The sequence below is a fragment of the Pteropus vampyrus genome, unplaced genomic scaffold (assembly GCF_000151845.1).
Source record: "Pteropus vampyrus isolate Shadow unplaced genomic scaffold, Pvam_2.0 Scaffold273, whole genome shotgun sequence".
Classification (NCBI taxonomy): Eukaryota; Metazoa; Chordata; class Mammalia; order Chiroptera; family Pteropodidae; genus Pteropus; species Pteropus vampyrus.
In genome coordinates, this window is record NW_011889054.1 from 1,109,040 (window position 1) to 1,120,048 (window position 11,009).

The 11,009-nt window shown below is 35.2% G+C and overlaps 1 long non-coding RNA gene across 3 annotated transcripts in view; it reads right to left on the reverse strand.

The window, feature by feature from the left end:
* Positions 1-11,009, reverse strand: part of LOC105302454 — a 109,892-nt gene that overhangs the window by 69,281 nt on the left and 29,602 nt on the right. Inside the window, exon 4 of one of the 3 annotated variants that reach the window (XR_002776317.1) lies at positions 3,550-3,763. The exons of the other annotated variants lie outside the window; for them this stretch is intronic. This is a non-coding gene — a long non-coding RNA (uncharacterized LOC105302454). Of the gene's footprint in view, positions 1-3,549; positions 3,764-11,009 lie in introns of those variants that run through there. 3 annotated transcript variants of the gene reach the window in all.

The window sequence follows — 11,009 nt, forward strand, 5'->3', positions numbered from 1 at the left end:
AGGAAAGGGAAAAGGGAATAACCATATTTTCTTTTAACTAAGTGAAGCTGACATTGCGCATACCACTTTTACTCCCATTCCAATGGTCAGAACTTAGCCACGAGGCCGTATGTAGCAATGAGAGGCTAGGAAAGCAGCCTTTAGCTGAGCATACATATGCTAAGGAAGAAAGTGAGACTGGATTTGAGTCAACAGCCAGAGGTCTTCACCAATATCCATTTCTCCCATCTTCCTTAGTAATAAAAGGAACTTTTATTTAGGAAAACAATAGTTTCAACTAAAATAAAAAAACTCTCTTGCTCCTTGCTATGGTTACATGACCATATGAAGAACTTAATGGGTGAGATTTCTGGGACAGATCCTTCAAATAAGGACAGCTAATTTGGTATATCTTTTTTATCACTTCCATATCCTGTTAGCTGGGATGTAACATTACTATTGGAATTGTAAAAGGCATCTTGGAACATGAGGCATATTGAGAATGAAAATCAAGCACTTAGGATGGCAAAACACAAAGTCAGAGGGTATCTTGGTGGTTGATGACTTCTCAGAACTACTGCACCAGCCCTGGATGGCCCATCTGAAATTTTTTTACATGACATAAAAATAACTTCCTATCTTGTTTAAATTGATTGTTACTTTAAAATTTGTGTTATATGTCACCAGCCCCTTCTTAATTTATTTTCAGTTCTTATTCCTCTTACATTATTTATCTTATTGCACAGGCACTTTTCATGTAATGATAAATAGAGGGGTGAAAAACTGACATCCTGTCTTATGTCTGATTTTAAAGAGGACATATCTAAATTTTCTCTATTAAAATTAATGTTTGCTGTGATATTTTGGTACACACCTTTTGTCTAACTAAGTGGAAGAAAATATGAAGAGTTTTTAATCATAAATGGGCATTGAATTTAAATTAATAATTTTTTTCTATCTTATTAAGATGGTCATATGGTTTTTCTTTCTTTAACCTGTTAATATGGTATTTGCCATGAAAAGATTTTTCTAAAAATTTCTACAGCATGTTAAGTGCTGTAATGCCTATACCAGGATCTTCCCTGATGTTCAGATTTATCCAACTACATTTTTGAGACTATTCTTGAATATCTAATAGGTATCTCAAAATAAAAATATTTAATACCTAATTCTTAAATAGACTCCATTCATTCTCCTCCCCCAACGATTCTTCCACTTGGCAAATGCACCTCCATTCGCTAATTTTTCAGCCTCATATTTGGAATCAATCTTATCTATTCTCCTCCTCTTACATCCTACATTGAATTCATCAGAAAAATCATACCAGCACTGCTTTAAATACATATCTGAATTTTTCCACTCTTCGACACCTCTATTTCTTCTATACTGGCCCATATGGCTTAGGTTAAGTTCTTTGGGAACTGATTCTGAGATGGAGATTTGCAGGCAGAAAGGTTCCTGTGGCATTCTTTCGAGATAAACAATTGTCAATGAGAAAAGAAGTAGAACTAGGCAGAGAGAGAATTGAATTGAGATGGAATTGCAACAAAGGTCTCGGAAGTTCTGGAGCTGCAATGAAAGGGGGAGTAGACTTTAGACCTCAGGGTTGATTGTCATTGGAAGCAAGCTACTCCTGGGGAGTGGTGTTTCACTGAGCATTGCAGTCTCTCTTTGATAAAGGGCCACTTTCTGGATGAGAGTCAATTGAAAGTCATCAGGTCAGCATTCCTAACATCTAGAGGAATAAAATTTTCCATTCTGAAAGGGGGATTTAGGTGGGATACCACAGAATCCACTATACTGTCTCCCCATCAACTCTCCCAGTCCTACTGCAATAGTTTCTTAATGGTCTCCTACTGTCTCTGCTATGTCAGCTATCAAGATTTATTATAAAATGACAGTAATCAAAAGAGAGGATGGCACATAAAAAAAAAAAAAAGTAGAGCAGAACAGAAAATCCAGAAACAGACTTACACAAATACAATCACATGATTTATAACAAAAGGTGGACTTCTCAATAAATATTGAGGAGTCAATATCTATACAGAAAAAAATAAATCTTGGCTACTATATTATACCATGTAAAAAATAAATTTTAAATGAATTGAAGATCTAGATCTCAAAAGTAAAACTATATTATTTGTTTAAAAATATATAGCTTCATGAGTTTGAGATGGGCAAAAATTACAATTTATAAATGAAAACACTGATTATTGGGCCATACTAAATTTAAGAACTTCTGCTCACTAAAGACAACTTTAAGAGAATAAAAACACAAGATATTTTCTCTACTTACTTTTAGGATTTTCAATTCATCATTGGTCCTCCACAATTTCACTATCGTGCTTTGATGTGGTTTTCTTTATGCTTACTTTGCTTAAGGTTCATTAAATTTTTTCGATATGTAGGTTTATCCTTGTCACAAAACTTGAAAAATTATTCAACTATTGTTGCTTCAGAGTTTTTTTTCTGTATCCTCTTCCTTTTGGGACTCTTAAGTATACATATCTTAGACTGCTTGATATTTTCTCACAGGTCACTGAGGTTTTGTTAATTTATTTTTTAGCTTTTTATTCTCTCTATGCTTTATCTTAGATAGTGTCTATTGCTAAGTCTTCGACTTCAATGATCTTTTCATTTGAAGTATCTAATATGTTGGTTAGTCATTCCAGTAAATTTTTTATTTCTTATAATAGTTCTCAGTTCTAGAATTTCCAATTTTTTTTAAAGCAGTTTAATGTCTCCTGATATTCCCTACTTATCCCTTGATTATGGTATGCTTTATTTTTAAACTTTGATCATGTTTTAAATCTTTGCTCATTCCATTATCTCTGTCAATTCAAGGTGTTTTTAATTAATTGATATTTTTCCTCATTATGGGTTAAATGTTCCTGCTTCTTCACATATCTAAAAAGTTTTTATTGTATGCTGGATATTAGCTGTTATTTTCTTAAGTATCTGAATTCAGTTGTCATCTTATTAGAGTATTGAGCTTGTTCTGGAAGGTAGGTAATTTACCTGAGGATTAGCTTAATCTTTCCAAGTCTTCTTTACAAGGTTTGTTTGGAAAGCTCTAAAGTGGCTTTTTCTACCGCCACCACGCCGAGTACTTGATTAGCCATATTCCTATATTATGGCCTTTCTCAAGTCTTCCTTATATGCTCTGGGTATTCAGTAAATTCTCCCTACTCACGGTGGTCAGTACTCAAATGTCTCCCACTCCTGTGCCATCCCTGGAAGGTGCTCATTTCAAAGCATTCTGGAAGTTGTTCTTTCCATTATAGTAGTTCCTTCTGCCCTTGTGAAGTCTAACCTAGTGAGTGAATATTTTAGTAGCTGGCCAATGTTCAAGGAGTTTGTTATGCAGATATCTATATCTTCTTTTGTACACAACTTCCTTCTCTACATTAGCTTTCTAGGCAAATTTTAGCCACTTCAGTTTCCCTGAATTCTGATCCCTGTCTTCTCACTTCATTGAGACTGCTGTGCTCTGTTTGGGCTACCTATCCCTGTGCTATCTTTCTTTTCTTTTTTTTTTTTTCCGTTTATCCCACATAATAGAAAATTCAGAGATAGGGCAGCTCCAGAGTAGCTGATTTCAGTGGATCAATAATATCAAGGAACCAAGGTCTTTCTACCTTTTGGCCTTCCATCTTGAGTCTTTGGCTTTGGTCCTCAGCCTTTCACCCTTATGATCACAAGATGGGTGCAGCAGCTGTAAGTATCTTGTCCACATGCAGTTAGTTGTCCGGTAGCAGAAAGTAGGATACTCCTTCAAATGTCCCTTTATATGATCAAAGAAGATTTTGTCAAAAGCCTCTTATTGATCCGAATTGTGCCACATGCCCTACCTAACTTAGAAGATGGTAGAACTGCCATGACTGACTTAGACCAATTATAGCTTGCTTCCTAAGACTTGGAAACAACCCAGCCTCCCCTGAAGCAAATGGCTGTTGATGATCTAAATAAAAGTAGCATCCTGTTACAAGCAAGAAATTGGAGGGAATAGCTATTTGATACACAATCAAAAACATCTGCCACTGTGTCTATTCCTTTAGAAAAATCTAATTATGTAAATATTAATAAATACATCCTTATTTTAAAGAATTCTTCAGATGATTGTTTTATTACTTACATTCTTAGGCTCATAATACTCCTAATTATCTGCTGGCTGTCTCAGAGTTGATCATTTTCTCATGTGGCTTATAATTCTCTTATGATGAGCAAAACTTCACTTGGGATTTTTTTCCCCTTGATGGGAATTTTATAAACAGGGTTGTAAAAGTGGTCTATGGTTCCAATATTGCTTTGTCTAAATGTTTGCTTCAGTTGGGGTCCCCAAGAGCTTTCACTAATCTGAGACCTGTTGTTATATTAATATTTCACTGTGGCGAATGCCGCACTAAATGTGTAATATGAATTTTTATTTCACCCTATGCATAGTCCAGATGTGGAACTTTGATGTCTTATAGAAGGCATGTTTAATTTCTACCTTGAGGCTCACAGAGTCAAGCTCTTTTTTGACTTCCCAGGACTGGTGAGCAGTTTTTTCAAAAGTGGAGGCCCTTCCAGGGACCTGGTTTTATCCAAGATTTATCATTCTCAATGAGGCTGTCTTACTGGACACCTCCAAAGAATACTATTCACAGGGGAGCTGTCCTTGAGGTTCCCATTCTCGTTGCACTCTGTTTCCTCTAAGCTCTTGGGGGCTCAATTCCAAACTTGCAGCCCTGAGACACGATGTGTCATCTGAGTTCTCCCCTCTGGGGGATGTCCTTTCTTTGAACTCTGTTAAGTACTTAATGTTTTTTAACCATATTTTTTCCAGCAGTTCAATGTGCTTGTGCTTGAGGGAATGGGGGTCTATAAGTTCAATTTACCATGTTACCAAAACATTTTATTTATAAACACTTAGTGTAGCTTTATTTTTTACTTTTATATTTTATATATACTTTTATATTTCACTTATTTTTATTGTTTATTTAAAAATAGCTTTTTGTACTTTTATATTTTAATCTACTTACAGATTATTTTTTCAGATGATAATTGGAAGAGTAGATGTTTAGAAAAGTTACTGTTTTGTCTGTTGATTTTGTATTCTGTATATCTTGCAGATCAAATATTCATTTTTGGTTGTTATTGATTTTCTTACGTTTTCTCTCTATGCAGTCATATTGCCTGCAAATAACAGTGTTGTCTCTTACTTGTATGTCTTTCTTATATGTACATCTCTTATCAGTTTTTTTCCTGTTTTATTGCATTGTCTATGATGTGCTATGATGACTGGTAGTTATGTTAGTAATCACCATGCCTAACTTTACTAGAGATAATTCTAAGTTATTATTTTTTTAAAACAGGTTGTGGTGGGTATGGAGATACACTGCCCAGATACCCTTTCAAAGAAGGACTTGCTGCCGCAGATCTCAGTTCCCTCAGCTACAGAGACCTGCCCCAGGCAACAGCATATCCTTCCAAGATGCCCCATATCCAGCAGTTGATGGTGGTGGGATATAACCCTATAGGTGTCCAAGACAGGACACTGCTGACAGGCTTCTCTCTGCCCAATTCTGCTATCTTCTCTCTTCCACAGGCACTGATCCCTAATAAATATCCTGCACATTGAACTCTGTATTTCTGTAACATCCTATTGACAGTATATAGACCTTTAATAATCACTTATTTCCAATTAATTTGTAATTTTAGCTTTTAAAATCTCTAGTCCAAGATTCACTTAGAGAACATTCTTAATTTCAGTTGTATATGTGACTTACACACATATAGCTACCTAAATATTAATATTTTAGATTTTATTTGATTATTGTCCAAGAATACAACCTAGTACATTTCTCTAGAATTTACTGAGATTTTATTTGTGGCCTAATGTTTGGTCCAGTGCTACATATTTTTCATGGCTATTGGAAAGAAATGTGATTTTCTGTTTATTGGAAACACGCTTAACAATATATCTATTAAATTATTCTTAATAATTGAATATACAAATTTGCAAAGTTTTATATTCTTATTTAAATTTTTATATTTGATGTATCAATTATGATACAGCATGTTACATTTTGTCACTATTGTCATGTATTTTCATTTTCTTTTAGTATTACTAGCAGTTATTTCCTTTATGTATTTTGGCTCTATGTTACCTGGGGCTTGATTTATAACTTTGATCTTCTTGGAGGATTCTACGTTTTCTCAATAAACCTTCTTAGTTTAATTCTTTATTTTTGATTCTGGTATGTTTCACTAAATATTGCCATATGCTTTAATTTTATTAGCCTTTACCTAACATAACTTTGCCTTTCTTTTATTTTAGTCTTTCTGTTTTGCTTTTAATGGGGTATTTTTAACCCTTTTTGAAAGGCAGTATCTTTTAATATGGACATTTTACTCCTCCTGAGTGTGAAATGCTGCATCCTTTTTAGACTTGTACAACTTGGCCTGGAAAAGCAAGAATAATTAGATAGGAATAATCTAACATAAGTAAGAGTTTATCTTTTCACAATAAATTAAAAAACTTTTGAGCGGCCCATTTGTCTGTGTTTCAAAAAGGCTTCTAAGTTAATTTGCAATTTGGACAACTGGCCAGGGACAAAGACATCCTGAAAAGAGACCCAAGCTAAAGAACTCTCTGAAAAAAATCCTCAGAGGATGTGCCCTTCCAGCTGTGGGGAATAGCCTGGGCAGCCTCGCGACTTCTCACCCTTCTGCTTCCAAGGCTAGAAACTAGAAGTGAAAATAAGTGGTTAGAAAAATATATATGTATGTAGAATGTGGTCAGGGCCTGAAGTCAGAGTAAGAGTAAAAAAGAGATCAAGAACAGAGGTATAAACAAAGAACCAAAAAAAAATTATTTGAAGACAATTGCAATAATACCAGTCCATTTTAGGGCTCTGCAAAGCTTCCAAAAGCCATATTGCTGATGTTGAAGCATCTCATAGAAAATACTAAAGTAAACCAGTTTGTTAGAATCACTTATTTTCCCTCATACTGTTTATATCTGTTGCCACATGTTCTCCAGTTTAGGATTGACAAAAAGGCTGCTGGGAGTAACTCATAAAGACTAAGGGCTTGATTTGTTTTTATAGCGATCAAAAAATATGGCTGCTGAATACAAATTCAAATACCTCTGTATGGTTGAGTGCTTTTTTTGTGTTCATGGATGCCTGAGGACTGTTTATTTTGGGAGGCACATTGGTATTCATTTCCACTAGAAAGTAGCAAAAGGAAGCCAGATCTTTTTTTTCCCACAGAAGGGGAGCAATAAATATTTTTTTAAAAATATTTAGGAAGGAAGATCAGTGATAAGCAGGAACATGTCAAGAAATATTACATATCCTGTTTTAGGAACTTTGGAAGTGCTTAGTGCCCGAGAAATCAGCAAAGCTGCTTTTGTTGTAAGGAAATGGCAATTTAAAAGTAATCTATTTCTAAATCTCAAGGGTAGTACTGTGAGCCTTTCCAAGAGTCTGAGGTCTAAGTACAAAGAAAAGGGGAAATAAAAAGTAGGGAACAAGAAGAACCTAATTTAGAAAAGAAATAGCCTATTCTGAAGAAATGCTAGACACAGATATTGTACTAGGCAGCAGACATTTTCATGCGGGATTGTTTGAATGACCAATAGATTCCTAAGTGGAAGATCAGTTAAGAATTGAGTCACACAGGGCATTAGATATGAAAGAATATGGTATATCCACCTTGTAGAGGATTGGCATATTATTTCTTTCTGAGTTTTTAATTTTATACAGATGCTCTTCTAAGCTAAAGACAGTGATGACTCCGGTGTCATTTAATTACAGCACATTTCTTCAACACTCACCTGCATGGCTATTAAAATAAATTTATCTAGAAAAGGCAAAGTTCTTAGCCACTAGGATCTTGTGCCCCAGACCAAAAGAACCCATCTGAACTTCTAACCAAGAGTAAGGTGGACATATGACTCATGACAGCTCATGTGATTTCTGGATATACATAATGGTTTCCCAGTCTGTGGGACAGAGGGATCATAGTAGTTAATCTCTAAACAGGTTGGAATTGCAGTAGTTAATCTCTGAGACCCAGTTTTGTGGAGAATAATACACCCTCTCCTATGTCAGCTATAAATCTATTCAATTAAATTGACACAGCAAAATTGAGTAATATATTCTATGGAAACAAAAGTTCTAAGATTTAAGTCCAAAAATGTTTATTGTAGCAATGTTTATAGTGATAACAAGACTGGAAACAACCAATAGTCATTTTTAGAAATGATCAAATGAATGTTGGTACTTCCATTTATGGAATATTATGTATCTATTTAAAATGAGTTAGACTATATCTATTGACAGCAGATATAGGAGCTGACATCTTTAGAATGCTTACCACATATATGTCAGCTCCGTGTTGTACACTTTACAATCTTATAAGATGAGAACTATTATTTCCTCTACTTCATTTTGTAGATAAGGCAACTGAGCACAAAGATGGTTAAATAACTTGCCAAAGATACCAGAGATAGTTAGCAATGAGCCAGGATTTAAGCCTAATCAGTTTAACTCAAGAATCTATGCCTTTTTTGTACCTACGCACTAGCTTATGAGTTGCAGAGAAATGGAAAGACATACAACATTTGAATAAAAACAAGCCCTCCCCCCAAAAAAACTACGTTATGTGTTCATGTGTTTATATAAATTTATATGAACATGAAGAAAAGAATGGAGGGATGCAACCAGGTTATTAACATGGATTAATCGGGGGAGGCAGATGTGAATAGGGATGGATATAGTAAGAGAACTGATTAACTCTTCATTTATATATCTTTGCCTTGCTTTCCAAGTTACAGACAGCACATATCTAATAGTTGTATCTCTAGTCTGACTGATAAGGTTCTTTGTGCATGCACGATACATTCCAGAATTTATTCAGCCTCTAAAGAACATTTATTAAATATTTGCTATGAGGCCAACACTAAGCCAGACACAGGGATACATAGATTAAAGATATCTAGAGCAACTTCACCTAAGTGCAGAAGACAGGCAAGTATAGCATGTGATAAGTGTTAGGACAGCAGCAAAATAATAACAATAACTATAATAATGATGATGATGATAATATACAGTAAACACAGGCAGGGCCCAAGAGTGAGAATGGTGATGGGAAGAATGGTAATCTTGAAATGTTTCCTCAAAAAGTGGCACCAGACAGTGTTAGTTTAGCAATCCCCGATGATCTTGTTATTGTCTCATTTTCTTTCACTTCATTCCAGTTCAGTTTCTGGTTTAGAGAAACAATAAGGCAGATTTAAAAGGCAGATAACCTGGGCTTTGGAATATGGTAGGCCTGAGTTTGAAATCCTAATCTGTAATTTACTAGTTGTGAAATGTTGGGTAAAGTGTGTTTAATTTCTCCAAACCTCAGATCCTTCATCTGTTAAAGGCTTATAATAATAACCACTTTTAGTCCAAGGTTACTGTCCTGGGTATCTATTACTGCATTAAAAATCTCCCAAAATTTAAAGGCTTTAAACAACATCGTGCATTTTGCTAGTGAATCTAGCAATATGGTCTAAGCTCAGTGGGGATAGTTTATCCCTGCTCCACACAGTATCAGTTGAGATGACTTGACCACAGCTAGAAGATCCTCTTTCCAGTTCATTCTCATGGCTAGCAAATTGGTACTGGGTCCTTTCTACAATGTTTTTTCCATGAGGTTCTTGGGGCTTTCTCATAGCATGGCACCTAGATTCTAAGGGCAGATGTTCCAAGGGTAGGAAGTACAACTGGCACTCTCCTCAGGCCTGGGCTCAGACTAACATCTGGGCCCAGGCTAACATCTGCTAGATTCTAATGGTCAAGGCAGTCACAGAACCCACCTTGATTCAAGGGAAGGAGTGTATTGGGAAACTTTGAGGAATGCAAGTGTATATATCTCATGGCCAAAGAAATTCCTAGGCAAAGAAATGCAGGTTCTGGCAGTAGGAATTTGGGCCTGTGTGAACTGAAGAGATAAGTTTGAAGGGATATGCTAAGGCATCAATAAGGCAATATTCTTTTACCAGATCCACCCCAGACTATGGTGGGTTTGGTCATCTCATTATACACTGTGGGTGGATTTGGTAAGAAGAATATTGACTTATTGATGCCTTAGCATATGAGGTATAGGAATTTTTAACTATGGAAACAAAATAAGTATTCAGTAACTGATTACAGAATGAATAAATGAATGAGTGAATGAGTGAATGAATAAACATTAAGAAAATTGGACAGTAAAAAACAAAAACAAAAACTAGAACCTAGTATGACAGAGCAAACTATAACCAAAATCCAGCCTACCACCTGTTTTTGAAATAAAGTTTTATTGGAACACAGTAGCATCCATTTTCTTATGTGTTGTTTATGACTGCTTTCATACTACAATGGCAGAGATGAGCCATTATGACAAAAACCTATGGTCCGCAAAGTCAAAAATATTTACTATCTGTCTATTTACAGAAAAAGTCTGCAGACCTCTATCATAGACTACAAAAATCTGAACAGTCTACATCCACATTTCTTATCAGTTCTCCCCTATTTCTAGTTTCCTTAAGGGGAGAGAAGGGATTTGATTGCAACACTCAGGAGAAAAAAAAAAAAAAAACTCTACTAGCACCATTTATAACAGATGCAACTACCATGAATACAGGAAGAAGAGAAACAGAGCAGAGAATCTAATAAATAAAATATAGTGTTATTAAACAATTCATTTAACTGCTTTTTTTTTCCTGTGGCGGGGCCTGACTGTGTCATATTTATACCATATTTGGTTGCCATTTTGCCAAGGAATCTCAGTTAGGTACCAATTAAGGGTCCTTGATGACAAACAACAAAAATAAGTTCTAGGTAATTTAGTCAGAAAAGAATGAATTAAGAGATATTGGATAGCTCACTTCATATTCAGAAAGGATGAATAACCAAGCCTAGAGGTTACATAGCAAGGAACAGTATCCAAAATCTATAAATCTGGTCACACAAAGTACTCTACTGCTAGACAAGAAAACTCTCTTGTAA